The sequence below is a fragment of the Lemur catta genome, chromosome 16, assembly GCF_020740605.2.
Source record: "Lemur catta isolate mLemCat1 chromosome 16, mLemCat1.pri, whole genome shotgun sequence".
Classification (NCBI taxonomy): Eukaryota; Metazoa; Chordata; class Mammalia; order Primates; family Lemuridae; genus Lemur; species Lemur catta.
Window position 1 is genome coordinate 2,684,025 of NC_059143.1, and position 25,613 is coordinate 2,709,637.

General features: G+C 39.8%; 1 long non-coding RNA gene across 1 annotated transcript in view; it reads right to left on the reverse strand.

Annotated features, from left to right (window-relative positions):
- Positions 1 to 256: 256 nt before the first annotated feature.
- LOC123621832 overlaps positions 257 to 25,613 on the reverse strand; it is a 29,539-nt gene continuing 4,182 nt past the window's right edge. Inside the window, exons 2-3 of the long non-coding RNA XR_006729277.1 lie at positions 5,169 to 5,244; positions 257 to 369 (exon numbers count right to left, since the gene is read on the reverse strand). This is a non-coding gene — a long non-coding RNA (uncharacterized LOC123621832). The remainder of the gene's footprint in view (positions 370 to 5,168; positions 5,245 to 25,613) is intronic.

The following is a 25,613-nucleotide window of genomic DNA, read 5'->3' on the forward strand; positions in this document are numbered from 1 at the left end:
TATACTGATCTTCAAATATTATCTGAGCATTCTGAAAAAAAACCTTTCTTTGGAATTAAAATTCAAAGCAACGGAATCTTTTGGAAACACACTAATTAAGAAATGGACTTCTAAAATGACATAAATAAGGGGGAAAGGACATAAAAATGGGCTGGTCTTTTATTAAAATACATTTATCATATAAGGACCATAAATAGGAAGGGTGAATATTTTACCATTTTATAGACATAATAATGTTTGTACTATAGAATTAGACTTATACTGGCCAAACATTATTTTATTTAGATACCATTTCAAAATTTCTTGATGTTTTTCATGTGTCCTTGGAAGTATACTTGCATGTCAAAGCCACTAGGACATATTCAGGTGCTAAAGGAAGAATGCAAAAAGAGAACATCAATTAATAACTGGATTATGCTGAAGTTTAAGTTAAACAGGACTGACAACACTAAAGACATGATTGGGAAGATGATGACAGCCTGATGGTAGGTCAAGTTTTGAACATAAATGTTCAGATAGCTCCTTTTAAAACATGGCTCAATTAACAGCCTCAATAACCAGAACGCAGAACAAAGGTTCTTGAGACATATATGTGCACGCCTAGGTAGCACTCCCCTCAAACAAAGACATGCAAGTAAGTCAATGAAGGAACAAATTATTTTACAACAGACTGTTAGAGAACCACACACGCATCTCAACTGCTAAATAGAGAATATTAGATTGGAGTCAGGCAAAGGCAAACTACTGATCAAATGACAATGTAAATAACTCCTACAATCAGTGTAACAACTCTCTAAAAGCTTGGAGGTGGTAATTTACAAAAGGTGATTCCAGGGTCAGTTGTCTGTCATCTGCTTCCACGTTACCACTGACGGGGGCGGTTTGGAGAGGACCAAGAACTGACGCCCTTCTGGGTCTTGGAATGTGGCTCAGCAAAATCCTAAAAAGGTCTTTAAAGTCTTAATTTTAACTTTAAAATCCATGTAAATGTTATAGTCTACCCTATATCGTCTATGTATACTTTAGTATAAAAAATAACATTTTAAAGTAATTGTTGTCTGGTAAATTGACGCCTCCAGGATAGAAGACACAGCAGGATCTACCCTATTGCTTCAAATCCCTGCCCTGCCCCCCAGGGTCTGAATTCTCCAGTTTAAATTGGTCAGTCAAGGGTCAATCAGGGGCTGGCTACAGAAGGCTTAAGGCAGCAAACAGGTAAGTTTACACTTCACGTTGCAAGAAATTTGCAAGTCCGGGCAGAGGTGGTTAGATTCCCAATCTTCCAGGGAGGGGAAGACAAAGAACAGTTGTTCTCCTTGGGGGGTCTGGGTCTTAGGCAGATACAGGAACTTCCACTTCTTTGGGGGAGACAGTGGGGAGGGTGAGGTCAGAGAGGCTTCTGCAGTTCAGCCTGTCAAAGTGCCATATTTTGGGATATCACTTTCTGAGCCCCAGCAGTCTCAAAGATAATATCAGAAGTCAGCCCTACGTGGACGACCTCCGCAATTTCTATCAAACAGCCTCAGACGGTGCCATTCATTGAATTAACTCGAAGTCTTTCTTAACAAACTCCTCTCAAAACTTAGGGCTAGAAGAAAAATTCTCCTATGAATGTATGCATGTGCTTTCTATAACTCAGCAGCGAGACCTGTTTATATATTCTGTGTTCTTTGCCTCCGCTGCTAGTAATCTCTAAGCTATATATTGCGCATTGTCTTAGTTTTCACTGGCCAGCATTTTTTTGATACTTTGTTTTTTTCTGTCGTCATTACTTCTTGCTAATTTTAAGTAAATTTTGATTAATTTGCTAGAGCATCTCATAGGATTCAAGGAAACATTTTCCCCGACTGGTTTATTACAGAGGATATTTTATAAGATACCAATTAACAGCCAGATAAAGGGATACATAGGGTGAGGTCTGAAAAGATCCCAAGTGCTGGAGCTTCTATCCCAGTGACGTTGGGATGCGACACCCTCCTGGCACGTGTGTGAGTTCTGGTCCACCTCCCTGTAAGCCTCCCCTGTTCAACTACTTGGAGGCTCCCAAACCCTGTCTTTCTGAACCTCGCAGGGAGAGTTCACTGGATGGGCATGATTGACAACCATGTAGAAATGTGACTGGACAAAAAGGGTGTCATCTAATACTAGTTGTCTGAGTGGGAACACCCAGCAAGGCCTGTGTGTAGATTGTTCTTGGCCTCTCTGTGCAGCTTTCCTTCCTCCAGGATAAGGGGCAGAACCCTCTCTGGAATGAGGGTCTTATGACCCACAAGCAGATTAGAGTCCTGCCTTGGGCAGGTGAAAGGAGGACAGGAGAAGTTCAGAGAAAGAAATTCTGTTTTCTCAGGCCTACTTCTGGGGCCTACAGCCCCCAACATTTATAACAAAACTGTAGCAAGGGCTATGGGAGTTATAAGCCAGGAATCATGGACATCATAATATCACGGTATTCTATATAGGTGTAACTTTTTTTTTTTTTTGGTAGAGACAGGGTCTCGCTCAGGATGGTCTCGAACTCCCGGCCTCAAGCCATCCTCCCACCTCGGCCTCCCAGAGTGCTAGTATAATAGGCGTGAGCCACCTCACCTGGCCTACTTTTTAATCTTTTATACCATATTTTAACTATACCTTTTCTATGTTTAGCTATGTTTAGAGACACAAATATTTACCATTGTGTTCCAGTCGTAGAGAGACACAAATGTGTGTGGACCTGGTTATCTCTGACCTTGTGTTGCTCATGACAATTTGGCTCAAACAAATTTTTTTGAAAATGTAAAAAATAAATTAGCTGGTATGGGGGTGTCTGCCTGAGTCCCAGATACTCAGGAGGCTGAGGTGGGAGGATGGCTTGAGGCCAGGAGTTCAAGACCAGTCTGGGCATCATAGTGAGACCTGGACTCTTAAAAATAAAATGAAAAAAATATTGGGTGGGTGTGTTGGCACCCACCTGCAGTCCCAGCCACTCAGGAGGCTGAGGTGGGAGGATCACTTGCACACAGAGCTTCCAGGCTGCACTAAGCTATGATAGCACCACCACACTCCAGCATGGGCGACAGAGCAAGACTCTGTCTCTTAAGGAAGTAAAAACAATAAAAGTCCACCTGAAGAAGTTGGTTCTGATTAAAAGCCATTTGTGAGTCACTGTGAATATTTAGAGGTGGGAACTAAAGGTTTTCCCACTTGTTTGTCCAGATGTCAGTGAGACTACCTTTGGTCCAAGGTAATGGGCTACTTTGGATTAAAACTAAGGAGGAAGATTTGATCTTAGCAGATACATTAGATTCCTGGGTTTTGTTTTTGTTGTTGTGATTATTGTTCACTGCATCTTGAACTCCTGGCCTCAAGTGATCCTCCCACCTCAGCCTCCTGAGTAGCTGGGACTCCAGGTACATGCCAGCATGCCTGGCCTTAGGTGGGTTTGAGATGTCCTTGTGCCTTGGTTGGAGATGAAGCCTGTTAAGGTGGAGTACTTGTAACCCTTCTGTTGTGCCACCTGTGAAAGGAATCTCAGAGTCGTTGGCAACAGTTATTTTGCCGAGGGTCTTTTTCTTGTCTGAAGAGGCGCATCTTCCTCCCTAGGGCTTTGATGCCCATTATGGTCCTCCTGGGAGTGGGGAATTGGGAGGCAGATTGCTCTCAACTCCTTCCAATGGCTTGGGCCAAAGATTTCACAGGTTGGTCCTCATAGCTTTCTAGACTTTCCAGAGCTGAAACGAGAAGGTCAACTAAGACTCCAGATCTTAAGGACTGTTGGCCCAAACCTCATTCTTCTCCACCTCACACACCAGGTCATTATCACGTGATTTCATTTACAATAATTTTTGTCACTACAAACACATACTTGTTTCACTGTGGAAAATATTTAAAATAAAAATTATTTTTTTAAAAAGGAAAGGAAGAATAATCACTCACCCACATAGATAACACTAATAATAGCTGGGTACCTATCTTTGCAGGATATTTTTAAACACCTAATCTAGACAAAAGTTTTATTTACAAAAAGAGAATTAACATTTTTTCCTCCTATAAAATATTCCTCTATACAGCATAATCTCCAATCACGTGAATCTATCATTTCTTTTTTCATGAACCCTCTCTTAGTGACTACTTAGATTATTTGCAGTTTTTCACTGTTATAAATAATCACGAATTCAGTCAGCAACTATTTACTGAGAACTTCCTATCACCAGGCACTGTGCTGGGTGCTGGGGATACGGTGGTAACCAAGAAAGACTGAGCCCCCACCCTCAAGCAGTTAATGTTCTGGTGGGGGAAAGAAAAATAAACAAGTCAACACAAATTCAGTCCAGAGCAGGAAGCAGAATGGACTAAGGAAAGAATAAGTGGGAAGGACCCCTCAGACAGGCCAGTCAGGGAACCCTCTCTGAGATCCAATGCCTGAGAGCCAGCCACGTGTAGGACGCCAACAGAAGCATTCCTAGTGGGGGAGGGGTCTACTCATGCTGTAGAAAGTTCCAGTGTGGCTGCAGCTTCTGGGGAGTGGGCAGTGATGCAGGCAATGGAGAGTTAAAGCCTGAAACAGTACTTCCAACATTCCTGAACTGGAGTTAAAAGTAAACTAGCATTGAGAAGAGGAATAACATTCAGGAGCAGGTTTCCAAGGAGTCTCACAAGAATCCAGAGAGAGGAAAGTCTTTTTCAGAAGATTCGTGAAACCTAATGAGTCATCACTCTGACTTAATAGGGAGAACGTTCAGTCGTTACCAGCTGTGGAGTCCAGGCCAAGGCAGAGACTATGACCCACACCCATTTGCTCAGGGAATAGGTATTCTCTGAGCAAATATCCCAGTATATTTAATTGAAATGCTTTTGTGGCAAAAGTCAACTCCAACAAAAAATTGTTAAAATATTCACCCTGGAAGGTGTGTCCCAAATTTGGTTACTCACACCAAGCAGTGTCAATAAAAATGGCAAGACTTGCCCCCTCTGAGGCCTCACTTGCTAAGAGAATGCTTTTAAATCTCCGAGAACTCTCAGAAAATGTGCAGAACCTGTGGCCTCGTGGAAGTCTGTTGAGCCTAAGAAATATTGATTTATAGAAATGCCCCCTATATTTTTAGAGACAGAAATGATTTCAGGAGTCTTGCAAGGCTTTGCCCTGAAGGAAAATGTAACAGTGTTAGTTTGCATGTCAAAAGCTGCCTCACCTCAGGAGGGCGTCTCAATGGTCAGTAGCAGCTGCTTTCCAAGGTGACGCTGCAGTCTCAGGACTGTGGTTCTCGCCTGCTTTGAAAGACAAAACAGGTCTGGCATGGAGCCAAGGGATGGGGAGCTGATTAGAGATGAGAGCAGATCAATAAGATATGCTGCCCAAGCCAGGCCCAGATGGAACCATGTGGATAAAGTAAATAGCATAAGGGATAGCTCATGCTTAACTTCTGAAATCTCTGTTCTAATACACAATAACCAGAACCACGATGTCTCTGTTTTTGCTAAAGTGATAGCTTTATCTTAAAACTTAGAAGTTTGCCCTAGGAAGATTTTATAACCCTTTGTTCACCTAGATAGAGTTAGTTAAGGGATCTGTAGAAGCCTTTTGGAAGACTTTGAACCTAAACCAAACTACCTGTTATTATGTAAATCCTGTTACCCCTGGCAACCGAAACACTGTACCCATAAATACCTGTGTAATACTTCAGTCAGGGTTGCACATCTGACGGGAAGGGCATGTAACCATTCAAGTACCCTCCTTACATATCTTCATAAATCTGTTCTTTGTAAACTATATTTTTGGCTCTGTGTATTATTTTTATTTCTGTTTCCTACTATTTTTTCATCCTTCGTGATGACCCCTGTCTGAAGGACCTGAACTTTTGCTGGGAGCGTAGCTAACTCCCCACAGAAGTCCACTGTCCCTGATCGAAGCTCCCTCTACTTCCTCATTTTCTCTCACCATCAGGCACTAAGGTTCTCCACAAATCACACACGCAAATCTGACTCACTTCTTTCTTATAAATAGTCAGAGCCACTTGTCTTTGAAATTCAATATCTAGGAAAACAGGAAAGTCTATTGTTTAAAACCTCAAGCTGAGTGAAAATTACTTCCCAGGCCCTGTTAAGTGTAGACTGGAACCACTTCTGAGGTGATCATGAATTTTATGGAAGTGATATATACCAGAATCAACTTCTATCCTACTTTATGCTCAATCAGTTAATCAATAAGTCCAAGTGGAGTTTGTGTGCTTTGCGTTATATGCAGTGGTGTGTGAGGTTGTGGGAGGAAAAACAATGGCACTGTCTTAACTGAATGTTCAGAGCTGCATTCAAGAAATTTTAACCTCAGAATTGAAACTATCAGGGAGAGGGAAAGAAATGTAGAATGACTTAAATAGCAACCTCATGAAAGGAATACATCCAGTATGTGTTTATAATTCAGCACCTTTAAATGTCTTATTTGGTGGTATTTCTTCCTTAAAAATGCAGCAAATTATGATATCTTTGAGTATAATCTTTACATTTTTAAAAATATTAGTGCATAATGATTTCAGGAGAAAATACATAACAAAAGTTTCTAGAAAATATGTGTATAAACAAAGAAAAACAGTGGGAAATGCATTTGTTTATAGTTTATGCACATTTATTTTATGTATTTTCTCCTGAAATCATTATACATTTATATTTTTAAAAATTTCTAATAGGCTTTGTAAAAATCCTAATTCTAGTTTACCACACTTTGAAACAACTTTCTGCACCCAAACTCAACTGCATTTCATAGCTAGACGATTTCACATAACAGTTAAAATTATTCTTGCATGGGCATCATTTCTGTTAGATCAGAAGAGCTTGGAATTCATAATTTATTTTAAAGAAACAATTAAAACTTTCAAATTTAATCCCCTTAGTTACTGTTGTTAGGAGTATAGTTCCACAATTGTGGCTTTAAAAAATAACGCTTGCTAGTGTTTCTTTCATGCATAAAACTATAAAGAACATACTAATGTCCTATATTCTTACCTTTGATTACATTTTAAAAATTAATTCATGTGCATAATGAAAAATTCAACAGTACAATAAGTTGTAAAATGAAAAGTAATATTCTGCTTCCTCAGCCTTATCTGGTAATTCTAATCCTGATTATTAGCAGTTTCTTATAGTTCTTTCAGAAAACATGTTTGTTCATAGACTCCAATATGCATTACACACACAACATACATTTTAAATTTTTTATAGAGGGGATCATACAGTTAATACCCATAGCACCTCATCTGCCTTATTTTCACAGAATAAAATGTCTTGAAGAACTTCCCATATTAGCACAAATAGACCAATTTCATTCTTTTTCACAGCTGCATAGCACTTAATTCTGTGGGATGCTATACATATCCTATATATTCTACCATATGTTTTGATAGTCTGCATTAATTGGCATACAACTGGTCTTCATATATTCTTTTTCAATTAAAAAATGCTGAGTGAAGATCTTTTTATAGGTTGGCTGTGTGTTTTTTTTAAAAGCATTTTAAATTCTATTACATTCTTAAAAGTGGAATTTTTTAAAAACTAAGTTTTCTTTACCCATCTATTCTAAACTTTTGTTTCCTACAATTTAGAAGAGGAAGAAGCTTTCTAGTTTTGCTTAGACTAAGAAGAAAAAAACTGGAAAACATCAGTGACACCCAGTGTGCTGGTTCAGCTGCCTTGATTAATTTCAAATTCAGGTGTGGAGGCATTTATCTTGAAGATGTACTTGAAATGACAAGATACACAGCAACGTTCTTCTCACTCTGGCATAATGCAAAAAGAGCTATCACATGAGTAGCACCTCCTATGTAGTGGGCAATGGGGAAAGTTCATTAAGAAATACGGTCATTTAAAAATTACTGATACCAGATCCAATCTGTGCGATCAATTCACACTGACAAGAGTGTTGTTAGGGGGTTCAGCCCCACAGGAAAGCGGCCTGTTCCCCCACTGAGCCCCACTCCCACTCAATTAGGGATCTGCCTGAAGCCGGTGCGGAATCACCGCAGGAGACGCAGGGCTCTGTGGAGAGGAGACAATAGCGGGGGGCATTTTGGACCCCGGAGCCCTGTGGGCGGACTGCGACCCGCGGGAGAGGGTTCACGTGGGGCTGCAGCTACAGACACCTGGGGGACGCCGAACTGTCTCCTTTACCCGGGGGGCTGGGCTCCCTCAATCCCCGGCTCCCCCGGCCCCTGCCAGACCCTGAACATTTGCCTCCAGCGCCAGCGACCAGCGGGCGGGCAGCCGCCATTGTCGGGGTCCCCAGCCTAGCCGCTGCGGAGTGACTGGGAACCGGGCGGCTCCCTCCCCTAGTCCGTGGCCCCCCACTAGGAGCTCCGCCTTTGCGTGAACACTGAGGGCTTCCCCGGTCGTGAGGGAGTGGAGCGTGGACCTTGCGGACATGGGGGCAGGTGGACCGTCGCCCCCGGGAGCTGCAGCAGCTGGGGCACTGGGGGAACACGGGCACCCCCCTCCCCCAGCTGCTGTCTTTCGCGCAGAGAGAGGCAGAAACCACCGCGGGAGAGGAAGAGGCAAGGAAAAAGTCACTTTCCGTCTGCAATTAAATCAGCCCAGGGACGGGACTCTCAAACCAGTTTCAGGCCAAATTAATTCTCTGGGGCTGGACCCAACAGGAGCAGCCCCCCAGCTGAGGCAGCAAAATCCTGAACAGCAGGCAAAGGGCTCCCCCTAGTGACAGAGGACGCAGCTTACTTGGGCGGCTGCACAGCCCAAGATCTGCACGCACGGAGTGCCTCTGTCCAGCCTAAAGCTGAAAGAGGGACCTAAGGATTGATCCAGATGGGAAGGCCTCAGCGAAAGAACTCTGGGAGTAAAAAGAATCGAGCTGAAATCTTGCCCTCAAAGAGGATTACTAGTTCTCTACCAATTGACACAAACCAGACTCAAAATAGCAACATGTCACAGGAAGAATTTCAAACATGGATCATTTTTCTTATGCAAGAAAAAATGGATAACCAACACAAAGAAACCACAAAAAATATCCAGGACATGGAAGAAAAATTCACTGAAGAAATCTAAATATTGAAGAAAAATCAAACTGAACTCCTGGAAATGAAGAATTTATTCAGGGAGCTACAAAACACAGTGGAAAGTCTCAAGAGCAGGGTAGATCAAACAGAAGAAAGAATCTCAGAGATCGAAGGTAACACTTTCCAATTAAATAAGTCAGTCACGGAGATGGAGCAAAGAAATAAGAGAAAAGACCAGAGTCTATAAGAAATGTGGGATTATGTGAAGAAGCCTAACGTGAGAGTTATCGGCATTCCTGAGGGTGAAGAAGACAATAAGCAAGGGTTGGATAAGCTATTTGAAGACATAATTGAGGAAAATTTCCCAGGCCTTGCCAAAACTCTAGATATACAGGTTCAAGAACCTCAAAGAACCCCTGGGAGATTCATACCAAACAGGAAGACACCATGTCATGCAGTTATCAGACTGACCAAAATTCCCACTTAAGAGGCCCTTCTTCAAGCTGTAAGGAGAAAGAAACAAGTAACATACAAAGGAAAATCCATCTGAATTACGCCAGATTTCTCAACTGAAACCTTACAAGCAAGAAGAGACTGGGGCCCCATTCTCACTCTTCTGAAACAGAATAATGCCCAGCCTAGAATCTTATACCCAGCTAAGCTCAGCTTTATATATGAAGGTGAAATTAAGACATTCTCAGATAAACAAAAACTCAGAGAATTCACCAAGACAAGACCAGCTCTCCAAGAAGTACTCAAAACGGAGCTACACACGGACCAGCACAAGAAAGACCCACGAATGTAAAACTACTCAAGAGAAGATAAAAACCCAGTTTTCACAATGGCTCAAGTGAGAAAACAGAATAATGAAATTCAACCCAACATGAGGAACAGAAATCAGTCTCACTTATCAATTCTCTCATTAAATGTGAATGGATTGAATTCCCCACTCAAGAGACATAGACTGGCCCAATGGTTAAAAAAATACAAGCCAAGTATCTGCTGTCTTCAGGAAACTCATCTAACCTCCAAGGATGCATTTAGACTGAAAATAAAAGGGTGGAAATCGATATTTCAAGCAAATGGAAGCCAAAAGAAAGCTGGCGTGGTGGTTTTAATCTCCGATAACTTAGTTTTTAAATCAATTAAAGTAATGAAAGACAAAGATGGTTACTATATACTGGTGAAGGGTACAATTCAACAAGAAGACATAACTATACTTAATATATATGCACCCAACTTAGGTGCACCCAGATTCATAAAGCAAACCCTACTTGATTTGAGCAAAATGATAGATAACAGCACGTTAATAGTTGGAGACTTTAACATGCCGCTGACAATACAGGACAGATCCTCCAAACAAAAAATAAACAAAGAAATATTGGACTTAAATAGAATGCTAGAACAAATGGGACTGACTGACATCTACAGGACATTCTACCCAAAATCCACTGAATATACTTTCTTCTCATCAGCTCATGGGACATTCTCCAAGATTGACCATATCCTAGGACATAAAGCATGTCTTAAAAAATTTAAAAAAATAGAAATTATACCATGCATCTTCTCAGATCACAGCGGAATAAAAGTAATAATGAACCCTAACAGAAATTCTCATTCCTACTCAAAGTCATGGAAGCTAAACAACCTTCTCTTGAACGATTATTTTATAAATGAAGAAATCAAGACAGAAATCAAAAGATTCTTTGAATTAAACGACAAAGGGGACACAACTTATCAAAATCTGTGGGACACAGTTAAAGCAGTCCTGAGAGGAAAATTTATTTCCATAAATGCCTATATCAAAAAGACAGAAAACTTACAAATAGACAATCTAATGAACAGACTCAAACAGCTGGAGAAGGAAGAACAGATCGACCCCAAACCCAGCCAAAGGAGAGAAATTGTTAAGATCAAATCAGAACTGAATGAAAAGGACAACAAACAAACCATAAGGGAGATTAATAAAACAAAAAGTTGGTTCTTTGAAAAAATAAACAAGACTGACACACCTCTGGCTAGGCTAACCAAGAGCAGAAAAGAAAAAACTCTAATAACTTCCATTAGGAACATGAAAGGAGAAATCACGACCGAAGCCACAGAGACACATGACATCATCTATGAATTTTACAAAAATCTTTATGCACACAAACTGGAAAATGAGGAGGAAATGGACAAATTTTTAGAAACACACAGCCTTCCCAGGCTCAACCAGGAAGAAATAGAATTCCTGAATAGACCAATATCTAGATTTAAAATCAAAACAACAATAAAAAACCTTCCCAAAAAGAAAAGCCCTGGACCAGATGGATTCACACCTGAATTTTACCATACCTACAAAGAAGAACTGGTGCCCATCCTACATAAACTATTCTCCAATATCAAGAAGGATGGAATTCTCCCCAACACATTTTACCAAGCCAACATAATTTTAATACCAAAACCAGGAAAGGATGCAACAAAAAAATAAAACTACAGACCAATATCCCTTATGAATATAGATGCAAAAATTCTCAATAAAATCCTAGCAAATCGAATCCAAGTGCTTATCAAAAAAAAAATCCATCACGACCAAGTGGGCTTCATCCCAGAGATGCAGGGATGGTTTAACATACGCAAATATATAAATGTAATTCACCACATAAATAGAAGCAAAAATAAAGATCATATGATCCTCTCAATAAATGTAGAAAAAGCATTTGACAAAATTCAATACCCTTTTATGATAAGAACACTTAACAAAATAGGCATAGACGGGGCCTATCTAAAAATGATACAAGCCATACATGACAAACCCACAGCCAATATCATACTGAATGGGGAAAAATTGAAAGCATTCCCACTTCGAACTGGAACCAGACAGGGCTGCCCACTGTCCCCATTACTTTTCAACATAGTATTGGAAGTCCTTGCGAGAGCTATCAGGCAACAGAGCAGAATCAAGGGAGTCCAAATAGGGAAAGAAGAGATCAAACTCTCACTCTTTGGTGATGATATGATGTTATATCTAGAAAACCCCAAGGATTCAACCAAGAGACTCCTGGAATTGATCAATGAATTCAGTAAAGTCTCAGGATACAAAATCAATACACACAAATCAGAGGCATTCATATATGCCAATAACAGTCAAACGGAGAACCAAATTAAGGACTCAATACCCTTCAAAATAGCAACAAAGAAAATAAAATACCTAGGAATATATTTAACTAAGGAGGTAAAGGACCTCTATAGGGAGAACTACGAAACACTGAGGAAGGAAATTGCAGAACATGTAAATAGGTGGAAAACCATACCATGCTCGTGGATTGAAGAATCAACATTGTTAAAATGTCTATACTGCCCAAAGTTACCTACAGATTCAATGCAATCCCTATTAAATTACCAACATCATTTTTCACAGACATAGAAAGATTAATTTTATGCTTTGTATGGAACCAGAGAAGACCCCGTTTAGCAAAAGCAATTTTAAGCAACAAAAACAAAATGGGAGGTATTAATTTGCCAGACTTCAAACTATACTACAAAACTGTGATTATTAAAACTGCTTCATATTGGGACAAGTGCAGGGACACAGACCAGTGGAACAGAACAGAAAATCCAAATATAAAACCATCCTCATATAGCCATCTAATCTTTGACAAAGCAGACAAAAACATACTCTGGGGAAAAGATTCCTTATTTAATAAATGGTGCTGGGAAAACTGGATAGCCACATGTAGAAGACTAAAACAGGACCCACAGCTTTCACCTCTCACAAAAATCAAATCACGGTGGATAACAGACTTAAACCTTAGGTGGGAAACTATTAGAATCTTAGAAGAAAATGTAAGAAAGACTCTTACGGACATTGGCCTAGGCAAAGAATTTATGAAGAAGACCCCTAAGGCAATCACAGCAACAACAAAAATAAATAAATGGGACCTGATCAAATTAAAAAGCTTCTGCACAGCCAAAGAAACAGTCATGAGAGTAAACAGACAACCTACAGAATGGGAAAAAATTTTCACATAATACACATCAGATAAAGGACTGATAACAAGAATATATTTAGAACTCAGGAAAATCAGTAAGAAAAAATCGAACAACCCTATCAAAAAGTGGGCAAAGGATATTTTTTCAAAAGAAGATATAAAAATGGCTAACAAACATATGAAAAAATGTTCAATATCTCTAATCATCAGGGAAATGCAAATCAAAGCCACAATGAGATACCACTTAACCCCAGTGAGAATGGCCTTTATCAAAAAGTCCCAAAACAATACATGTTGGCGTGGATGTGGAGAGACAGGAACACTCATACACTGCTGGTGGGACTGTAAACTAGTGCAACCCCTATGGAAAACAATATGGAGATACCTTAAACAGATTCAAGTAGACCTACCATTTGATCCAGCAATCCCATTATTGGGCATCTACCCAGAAGAACAAAAATCATTCTATAGAAAAAATACCTGCACCCGAATGTTTATAGTAGCACAATTCACAATTGCAAAGATGTGGAAACAACCCAAATGCCCATCAATTCACGAATGGATTAGTAAATTGTGGTATATGTATACCATGGAGTATTACTCAGCTATAAGAAATAACAGTGATATGACATCTCTTTGGTTCTCCTGGAGAGAGTTGGAACCCATTATATTAAGTGAAGTATCCCAAGAATGGAAAAACAAGCATCACATGTACTCACCAGAAAATTGGTTTCCCTCATCATCACCTAAATGCACATTGGGGAATGATACCAACTGGATATCAGACTGAGGCAGGGGGTGGGGGGTGGGGATGGGTGTATGCCTACATGATGAGTGCGTTGCGCATCGTCTGGGGAATGGCCATGTTTGAAGGTACTGACTCGGGGAGGTGGGGTGGGGGGAGGGGCTGGAGGTATGACTACATGGTGAGTGCCAGGTGCACTGCCTGGGGAATGGACACGCTTGAGGCTCTGACTCAGGGGGATGGGCGGGACATGGGCAATATATATAACCTGAGCTTTTGTACCCCCATAATAAGCTGAAATAAAAAAAAAAAAGAGTGTTGTTAGTCACAGTGAACACAAGAATGCCAAGTAGGACAATCTCCTGCAGTCTCTTGCAAGTAAGGTTCATACGAAGCTGTTGGCCCTGGACCTCAACTGGAATCAAGAATGACTTCTTGGGGTAGAATAGCTCCGCTCACCCCTATCACCCCCATATATCCCCTACATGGTTGTCAAGCCATATATAATTTTACAGGACCTAGATGCTGTATAATAGAAGCCAATTTCTAGAATGTTGCTTTCATTAAATGCAGAATGTTCATCCTATTGGGAGAAACTCAACTCCTTTTGCCAGTATTGGCAGCCAGACCAACCCTCCCGCATATCAGCACCACATGACAGACTCGAATTATACTTTTAGTCACTGGGGTTCAGGAAAGGCGGAAGGGAAATATGTCCTTAAAAAGAACAAAATAGTTGGTGGAAGTCCAAATGGAAGTTTAATTTTAGGGAAAAGAGAAACTCTGGGCAAGGCTAGATTTGCTCCATCCATCAAGCTGGAGCACTTTCATCAAGGCCAGGCCCCGGGCCGTGTTTCCCAGAGGAGCAGACCACTGATGCCACTCAGCCCTTGCCACCCCCTCCTCCCCACGCTCTCGACCTCGGGGTCCCAGGGGGAGAGGCCTCATGCCCACTGAGAGGCCACCCCAGCCTGTTTGTGAACACAACTGCACTCCCCTCAGTGACTGCCTTTAATACACTTTGAGAAAACTGACACTCCGTAAGTTCTTTGAATTTAATCATGAATAGAAAATATTCTTCTGTACTCTTAGTTAAACAAATAGTCCTAATTTGGATGGATTAAAAAGCCAGCCGGCCGAGCACAGTGGCTGACTCCTGTAATCCTAGCATTCTCGGAGGCCGAGGCGGGAGGATGGCTGGAGGTCAGGAGTTCAAGACCAGCCCGAGCAAGAGCAAGACCCCATCTCCACTAAAAATAGAAAGAAATGAGCTGAAAAACTAAAAATATATAGAAAAAATTAGCCAGTCATGGTGGTGCATGCCTGTAGTCCTGACACCACAGCACTCTAGCCCAGGCAACAGAGTGAGAGTCAGTCTCAAAAAAAAAAAAAAAAAAAGCAGGCAAAAATATGGTCAATAATATATTCCTGCCCCTGAGAAATTCCCACTGAAAATTAGATATTGATCTTAAGCAGCTAATGGGAATAAAAAAAACAAAACAAATGGACAATTGCAGAAATAAACAGATATATTTATATGAAGCAGAACAGTATTGAATTGCTTTGATTATACATGCTTTCCTATTTTATTCATTAATCCTTTTAACAAATATTTTTGGGCACCCATGCACTGGGCTGTTGTAGATATAGTTACACAAAGATTTTATACCATAAATAGTTCAGGTAATGCTTTGGGTTTAAAACAGCTTTTGCTGCAACAACTGGAGCACAAGAGTGAGTTGAGAGAATAGAGCAAATGTAGGGCAAAGACATACTGATAAATGCTAAGAAAAATTTCAAAAGCTGGGTTTTTTAAATTTAATATAAAAATGTGTATTTGTAGAATCTGAAAAAAATGCCTTCCTTGTTATGGCAAAAGCATATACTTTTTTCCAAAATCTAAGAAACATTTCTAAAATTAACCATATATATTAGGCGCATACAGCTCAATGACTATCAAAAAGCATTTAAAAAAATGCAGAGCATGTTCTCTAACCACAGTGCATAGAGAGGGGGAAAAAAAGCACTAAAAACCAAAAATGGAGACAAAGCCCACATGACCCTGTGAGTCTCTGGATCAAACCATACCTGAAGTCAATACAACTTTAGACTTTTTAGTTATTTTAGCCAGAAACACTTCACCCCTCCTTTTTTTAAACCAAGCCTTCTAACACTTGCAATCAAAACATTCTGATATCAACATCTGAAAATGTTGATACCAGCCTCAGCCTAATTATAAATCAAGAATGAAGAAAGAATAAAGACATTTTCAGACCAAGTGTAGCTCTCATACCGCCTTTCCTAGGCAGTAATGCTTAAAGAGCAATAGCAGGATCTGAAGCATCTGCAAGAATGACAAAGGCAAGTCCCAGATTGCAGCTGTGCAGTAAAGCCAGGAAACAGTCAGCCTGGGGGAGCCAGGTATCCTGGAGGGAGGCATCTTGGAGAAGGAGATTTCATACATTTGGCAGTATTCTTTGGAGAATGGAAAATTTAAAGATGCAATAAAGCCAACAACGCCAAAAAAATAAGAAGCTCCAGGAGGAATAAAAAAAAGAAATATAAACAAGCACATTTCTTGGATTTGCAGTTCAATGATATTTACATGGTCACAGTAACATAAACAGGTTATTGAGTTTCAGCTTCTAGAATCTAAGCATTGACACAGCACAGATGAATTTACCATTTCAAAGCAGAATATAAATCACCTCCACCTTGACATGTCGAAGTTGTCAGGTACAGACAACACAACGTGGGAAGGAGAAAGGGAAAATGGCAGAAGGAAGCCTGAACCTAATAGCCTTGTGCTAGTAATTGACCAAAAAAAAAAAAAGCAACTGATAAAGACTCTGTGGAAGATGGGAGAGGAGATGAGCTAAGACTTAGCATGGCAGAAAGTCAAGAGATAGCTTCTTAAAGGGTTAAATCAAGAAATAGGAGTTTATGTATGTCATTGAGAGGTATTGAATAAATTTAAAAATATAGAGAATCACATGAAAACGAAATCCGAAAATGTTACAAGAGAAAAATGGTTGCCTCTAGGGAACAGGACTGAGATGGGAGCAGGAACCGATGTGTTTCATTAAAGGTGCAATAAAGCTGCATTCTTATGATCTAATTAAATATTTAGACCACATGTAAATTATGTCAATGAAAATAAAGTTTCAATGCATAAAAAAGTCATAGTCAACCTCACTCATGATTAAAATAATTCAATCAAATCACTTTCAATTTGTCAGTTTTGGAAAAATGTTGAAAATTTGATGACACCCAAGATAGGTCAGGAAGTAGGGAAGAGGTAGGAGAAAGATTCAAAATATTCTAACAACCAGTGTGGTGTGGACACTGACCACTCGGAACTGATGCCAGCCATAAATGCCAGTAGACCCAGGCTAGAGCCCTCAGTCTAGTGGATGGTGTCCTCATCTGTTGGTGGGGATGTAAGTTGTTGCAATATTTCTTTTTTTTTTTTTTATATATTTTTTTTTTATTTCAGCTCATCATGGGGGTACATAAGTTTAGGTTATATACATTTTCCATGTCCCACCCATCCCCCCGAGTCAGAGTCCCAAGCGCGTCCGTTCTCATTCTCCAGACAGTGCACCTGGCACTCATCATGTAGTCATACCTCCAGCCCCTCCCCCCCCCCACCTCCCCGGGTCTGCACCTTCAAGCATGACCATTCCCCAGAGGGTGTGCAACGCACTCATCATGTAGGCATACACCCATCCCCTCCCCCCACCCCCATCCCAGTCTGATATCCAATTGGTATCCTTCCCTGATGTACATTTAGGTGATGATCAGGGAAACCAGTTTTCTGGTGAGTACATGTGATGCTTGTTTTTCCATTCTTTGGATACTTCACTTAGTATAATGGGTTCCAGCTCTCTCCAGGAGAACCAAAGAGATGTCGTATCATTGTTATTTCTTATAGCTGAGTAGTACTCCATGGTATACATATACCACAGTTTACTAATCCATTCGTGGATTGATGGGCACTTGGGTTGTTTCCACATCCTTGCGATTGTAAATTGTGCTGCTATAAACATTCGGGTACAGGTGTCTTTGTTAAAGAATGACTTTTGTTCTTCTGGGTATATGCCCAATAATGGGATTGCTGGATCAAATGGTAGGTCTACTTGAATCTGTTGAAGGTATCTCCATATTGCTTTCCATAGGGGTTGCACTAGTTTGCATTCCCACCAGCAGTGTATGAGTGTTCCTGTCTCTCCGCATCCACGCCAACATGTGTTGTTTTGGGATTTTTTGATAAAGGCCATTCTCACCAGAGTTAAGTGGTATCTCATTGTGGTTTTGATTTGCATTTCCCTGATGATTAGGGATGTTGAGCATTTTTTGATATGTTTTTTGGCCATTCTTATGTCTTCTTTTGAAAAATTTCTATTCATGTCCTTTGCCCATTTTTTGATAGGATTGTTTGATTTTTTCCTGCTGATTTTCCTGAGTTCTAAATAGATTCTTGTTATCAGTCTTTTATCTGATGTGTAGTATGCGAAAATTTTTTCCCATTCTGTAGGCTGTCTATTTTCATGACTGTTTCTTTGGCTGTGCAGAAGCTTTTTAATTTAATCAGGTCCCAGTCGTTTATTTTTGTTGTTGCTGCGATTGCCTTAGGGGTTTTCTTCATAAATTCTTTGCCTAGACCAATGTCTGTAAGAGTCTTTCCTACATTTTCTTCTAGAATTCTAATTGTTTCCCATTTAAGGTTTAAATCTGTTATCCACCGTGATTTGATTTTTGTGAGAGGCAATATTTCTGAAGGATATTTGTCATTGTCCTTTTTAAAAAATAAAGTCTTTCAAAAATGTTTACTGAATTGAACTGATTATTCATCTAAGTAAAACATATGAAAGGATATAATTTTTTGTTGATATATAATTCACATATCATACAATTAACTTATATTAAAGTGTACAAGTCAATGGATTTTAGCATATTCTCAGAGTTGTACACCCATCACTATAATCAATTTTAGAACATTTTTAATCACCTGGTAAAGAAACCTCATATCCTCTAGTTAGCACCCCTCCCATCTACCCACTCCACCCCCTAGGCAACCACTAATCTACTTTCTGTCTCTATAGATTTGCTAGTCTGTGCATTTCACGTGGAACCATAAAATATGTAGTCCTGTGTGACTGTCTTCTTTCACTTAGCATAATATTTTTAAGCATCTTCCATATTGTACCATATCAGTATTTCATTTATTTTTATTGCCAAATAATTTTCCATTGTATAGATATAGCCCACGTTGTTTATCCATTCATCAGTTGATGGACACTTGGGTTTTTTCTACCTTTTGGCTATTATGAATAATGGTGCTATGAACATTCATATAAAATTTTTGTGTGGATATATGTTTTTATTTCTCTTAGGTATATAACAATGAATGGACTTTCTGGGTTAAATGATAATTCTATGTTTAACATTTTGAGGAGTGGTAAAACTGTTTTCCAAAGTGGCTGCACCATTTTACATTCCCACCAGCAGTGTATGAGGGTTCCAATTTCTTCGCATCCTCTCTAACACGTTATTATCTGACTTCTTAATTATAGACATCCTAGTGGGTATGAAGTGGTATCTCTTTGTGATTTTGATTTGAATTTCCCTGATGACTAATGATGTTGAACATCTTTTCATGTGCTTATTGACCAATGTATACCTTCTTTGGAAAAGTATCTATTCACTTCTCTTTGCCCATTTTGAATTGGTTTGTCTTTATATTATAGAGTTGTATTTGTACTTTATATATTCTAGATGAAAATCCCTTACTAGATATATAACTTGCAAGTATTTTCTCCCATCTCATGGGTTTTTTTCACTTTCTTGAGAGTAACTTATGAAGCACAAAAGTTTATAAAGTCTAATTCATTTATTTTCTTATTGTTTGTACTTTTTGACATATCTAAAAAAATCATTGCCAAATCCAAATTCACCAAGATTTAACCTGTGTTTTCTTCTAAGGGTTTCATGGTTTTGGCTCATACATTTAGGTTCTTTTAAGTCCACTTTGACTTAATTTTTGCATATGGTGGGAGGTAAGGATCTAACTTTATTCTTTTGAGTGAGACCATCAGGTTGTCCCAGGACTATTTGTTGAAGAGACTAGTCCTTCCCCATTGAATGGTTTTGGTACTTTTGTTGAAATAAATTGACCATAGATGTATAGGTTTCTTTCTGGACTCTCAATTGTAATCTATTCATCTATATGTTTATCCTTGCACCAGTTGTATGCTGTCTTGATTACTATAGATTTGAACTAAGTTTTGAATTCAAGAAGTGTGAGTCCTCCAGCTTCATTCTCCTTTTTCAATATTATTTTGGCTATTCTTGGCCCCTTTAATTTCCATATGAATTTTAAGATCAGTGTTGTCAACTTCTATAAGGGAGCCAGCTGGGATTCTGACCGAGCTCTCTATATCAATCTGGAAAGTCATTGCCGTCTTAACACTATGAAGTTTTCTGGTCCATGGGCATAACATGGCTTTCCAATTATTTAAATCTGCTTTAAATTCCTTTAACAATATTTTATAGTTTTCAGAGTATATGTTTTGAACTTCTTTTGTTAAATTTATTCCTAAGCATTTTATTCTTTTTGATGCTATCGTAGATGGACTTGTTTTATTTTAATTTTAATGCTATATTTTATTTAACTCAATATTTCTTAAATAGTATTATTTCAACACGTACACAATATAAAAATTATGAATGAGAGATTCTACATTCTTTTCTTGTACTAAGCCTTCAAAGTCTATATGTATTTCTGCCTTATTTCAGACTCACAGCATTTCGAGTGCTAAGTAGGGTCCTGTGGCTGGTTGCCATTATGTTGGACAGCACAGATCTAGGTGCTAACAGCTGGGGAATAGGCAGACATGGGAGTGGACAGCTGGGATTCATTGACCGTCTGCGGAATAGCCACCTCCCGGGAGCTAAAGGTAGGAGGTGGGGGAGGGAGGCTTTGTATGAGAAACACAGTGAATGCTCAATATCAGAAAATCTATTCGTATAACCTATCATATTAATAAATCAAAAGAAAACAATCATACCAAAAGATTCTTTTTTGTTGACATGCAACATGAATTACTAATTAAAACAAATAAACAAAACAGCAACAACAACTCTAGTGAAATAAAATAGAGATCTTGCCCTCCGTGGTAAAGAATGTCTACTTAAATCAATGGCCAATGTTGTAAGTGATGAAATAGCAGAAGCATTCCCAGCAAGTTCAGAACTAGTTCTTAAACACTGACCTAGGAAGGCTAACCAATAAAATTAGCTAAGAATCTAAATTTAAGGATAAAAATATTGGCAGGAAGAGGCAAAATAGAAAAAGATCCTATTTACAATAGCGGCAACAAGAAAATTAACTTAATAGGGTGTCTATGAAGTTGTGGTAGATTAAACATGACTGTAAATTCTTTGCTGCTTTGCTCAGCAAGAGGTAGAGTCTAATTTCCCCCTTGTCGACCAGGCTTGGCTATGTGACTCGCCTTGGTCAATGAGACACCAATATATATGATGTAGCGGAGGCTTGTGCATTGGAGCTTGTCCAAGTGAGGAAGCTCGTCCAGTGTACGGAGGACGAATGGATGCTTGGAAGAGGACCAGGCACCCAGCTGCCAGCTGGCACCGAGGCCCCTGCTGTGATGAGTCCATCTTCATCCTTCCATCCCAGCCAGCTGAATGCAGTCATGTGAATGAGCCCAGACAAGAACAGCAGAGGAACCCCTATCCAAGTGCTAGGCTGGCGGGTGTGGTCATCATTCTGCAGCAAGAGAACCGCGAGTGGTTTTAAAGCAAGGTCATGTCATGCTCTGGTTTGGTTTTGAGCCATCATTCTGATGAGTGAATCGGTCACACGGGCCTCTCAATGCATTGGAATTTCATTCCTGGATCTGGAAAGACTTGATGGTTCCCCTTTCTCCAGCTGCACTGCTTGGCTTCTGATGAACGTCCTCTTCAGATGTCTCCCTAATTCGGCATCATATAGCCTCACTTCATGTTATTTAAAGCAGGGCTCGCAAAGCTTCGTGTGCCCACAAATCAAATGGGGATTTTGCTAAAATGTGGATCCTGATTCAGTGGGTTTGGGGGAGAGCCTGGGATTCTGCATTTCTACCAGTCTCCTAGGTGCTGCTGCTAGTCCATGGACCGCACTTTGAGTAGCAGAGCTGTAAAGCACTTGGTTTGTTTTGCAGGAAAACATGGAATTGCAATTACTCCTCCTGTAATGAATATTCTCGTCACAAATAACAAATGTATGCTCCGCTGCCCTGTCTCCGTGCCTTTCTGAATACACTGTATATTTTCCTTTCAATGCTGAATCATACTATAATCTTTCTGAAGACATTTTACATGGCAGTTAAACCCGGCACATGGAGCACCAATAATGCACATAATCCCGTTGAAGTGACGACAACAGCCACAGCTGTGAATACGTTTGCACATGCAGCAATGACAACTGGGTCACGTGGGTGCCTGGAGGACAGTGATTGAGAGATGCTTTTGATCTCTTCCAGTTCCAGACAGTTCAGAGCCCATGACCTTGTTTGAGGCTGTCTGTACTGGGGCTGCCTGTCGCCCTCCAGCCTGGCTACCTGTCTTCTTCCTCAGGAGCCCATGAGTCCTCTGGACTTGTTTTCTTAATTTCATTTTCTGACTGTTCATTGCAAGTGTATATGAATGCAACTGATTTTTATACTTTGCAACCTTGCTAACTTTATTAGTTCTAATAGTTTTTTAGCGGATTCCTTAGGATTTTCTATGTCCCAGATCCTGTCATCTGTGAATAGAGATAGTTTTAACATTGCCTTTTCAGTCTAGATACTTTCCCCTCATTTTCTTGCGTAATTGTCCTGGCTAGAATGTTCAATACGATACTGAACAGAAGTAACAAGAGAAGACATCATAGACATTGTCTTCTGAAATTTAAAATGTTTTGAACCAGCAACCTCATTGCTCTGCCAAATTAAAGAAAGCCCACCATCTCTGTAAATATATTTGTAAGCATTTAAAAACGAATACAAAAATTAATCAAAATATATCAATGACCTAAATATCAGGGCTAAAGCCACAAATGTCTTAGAAGAAAATGTAGGGATAAATCTTCATGACCTTGGATTTGGCAACTGATTCTCTGACATGACACCAAAAACATCAGCAAGAAAAGAAAGAGATAAACTGCACTTTACCAAAATTAAAAACTGTGAATTAAAGTATATGATGAAGGAAGTGAAAAAACAGCCTATCATGTATCTGATAAGAGCTTAATATCTAGAATATATGAAGAACTCCTAAATCTCAACAACGAAATGACAACTCAACTAAAAGTGGGCAAAGGACGTGTATAGACATTTCTACAAAGAAGATATATAAATGGTCAATAACTATATGAAAGGATGTCCAACATCCCCAGTCACTAGGGAAATGTGAATAGAAAACCACAGCAAGATACTACTTTATATCTACTAGGATGGCTATGACAATAATAATAATAATAATAAAGGAAAATAACAAGTGTTGGAAAGCATGTGGAGGAATTGAAACCCTTGTACGTTGCTGACTGGAATGTAAAATGGTCCAGCCATGGTGGAAAGTTGTTTGGTGTTTTCTCAAAAGAAAAGAAAATGGTAACAATGTGAGGTGATAGATATGTGAATTAGCTTGATTGTGGTGGCTTTTTTCCACAATGTATGTATATATCAAAACATCAAGTTGTACACCTTAAATATAAAAATAAAATAAAATCAGGCTAAATAAAATCTTTATTGAAAATTTAAAAATATATATTCTCCCTCAATTATCTCAGAGTCTATTATGCATAAGAATCATCTAGAGAGTTTGTTAAAAATTAAGGATTTTTGAGGGTAGAACCTGTCTTGAGAGAATGCTTCCAGTGAAAATGTAGGTCCCACAGAGATCTCGTCATCCGTGCAATGTCTTAGGTGTTCACACTCAGAGCTCTAATGCAGCCTTCAAACTTTCAGCAAATCAGTAACTTTATACCCTGACGCCTCCCCTTGCTCTTGGCAAAGAATGGCTGAAGCCCTGGGGAGAGGTAGTTGGCCATGACATACTTTAAAGATGTAAATTGAAGGCAGGTTTAATAGCTTCATGATGTTAATGACACTAGGGAATCCTCCTTACAGGGGTCTCGGGCTGCTGGGCAGTCTCTTTTTAGCCAACTGTTCTTCACAAATCTGAAACCTGGGAAATGGAGGAGTTATGTGTCTCAATGCTGAATGCTACCAGACTTTGTCCTGGTCTTGGACTGTCATGGGGCATTCTTGGTGTTTAAGACAATAAGCACGGCGGGGCGCGGTGGCTCACGCCTGTAATCCTAGCACTCTGGGAGGCCGAGGAGGGTGGATGGCTCGAGGTCAGGAGTTCAAGACCAGCCTGAACAAAAGCGAGACCCCATCTCTACTAAAAATAGAAAGAAATTATCTGGACAACTAAAAATATATATAGAAAAAATTAGCCGGGCATGGTGGCGCATGCCTATAGTCCCAGCTACTCGGGAGGCTAAGGCGGAAGGATCGCTGTGAGCCGAGGAGTTTGAGGTTGCTGTGAGCTAGGCTGACAGCACGGCACTCTAGCCCAGGCAACAGAGCAAGACTCTGTCTCAAAAAGCAAACAAACAAACAAACAAAACAAAAAACAAAAAGACAATAAGCAGTCAAGGAGATTAAAGAAAAACCACCCTCCTTAGGACTTAACCACACTTCAGAACAATTATCTCAGAGTTTGCTATGCATAAGAATCATCTAGGGAGTTTGTTAAAAATTCCCATGTCCCACCTGAGGAGTCTGATTCCATAGATCCAGGGTGGACCCAGTACCTTCATCTTTAACAAGCTCTATGTTTTCTGATGAGGTTCAGAACATGCTGGCATTTGAGAAAACAGCAGAGACAGGAAGGCCACTCTCACCTCCCCTTCACCTTTCTTCCCTGAAGCAGGTCATAAAAGCTGGAAGCTCTGACTTTCTCCTGCCCCTCTCTCCTGAAGCAGGTCAGAAGACCCCCATTTGAGAGGTGCCCTCACTTGCTGAATGCCCGCCCCCTGTTTATTACCATTAGATCACACCCCTGTGTCTAATCACACTCCCCACGACTGTCCACTCTCCATCAAACTTAAGCATAAAAATATGCAGGTTTCCCAGGTTCTGTGAGTCTTCATTTCCAAAGGCTCCCATGTCATGTAAACATATATTAAATAAATTTGCATGCTTTTCTATTGTTAAGCTGTCTTTTGTTATAGGTGCCTCAGCCATGAACTAGCAATGGGTGAGGAAAGAAATCTTTCCTCCCCTACAATACTGATGGGCTTTGCAATCACATTGTGAGAAACCGTGCCCTAAGACGTCAAATTAAGTTTTGTTTCACAATGTTTCCTTAAATTTTCCCACTTAAGAAAACAATGGAAATCTAAAATTTAAAGCATTTCTCACATTTTCTTTTTGGTATATGTTTTGTTTAACTTATGGGTCATGAGTGCTTGTGCAGGAATGTTATCACACCAGTTGTGTACACTGAGTAACTGGGATTACTGTTTTAGAAAGAATACTGTTGGCTCCAAAGTGCGCAGTTTGGAAGATGATCTATTGCAACATTGAGGTCATTTTTGAGGATGCTTCTGCCAGCCCTCTTTGGGCATGGCCTTAAGTTGATCAGGCACATTTCTTTGAATGTATTTCAGTGGTGATGAATCTTCACGTTGGGGGCGGGGTTCAATTTTAAGAAATAAAGGTGTCCAGAGCTGAATCTGGTGGAAAAGATGGGTGATACCCTGGGAAATACTTTTTGCTTCAACAGGGAACAATTATGCAGTAACAAGGTAGTTTTCCCTTTTTTAATTAGAAAGGCATTTCTCAGAGGGAGGTTCAGCAATTGTTTTGG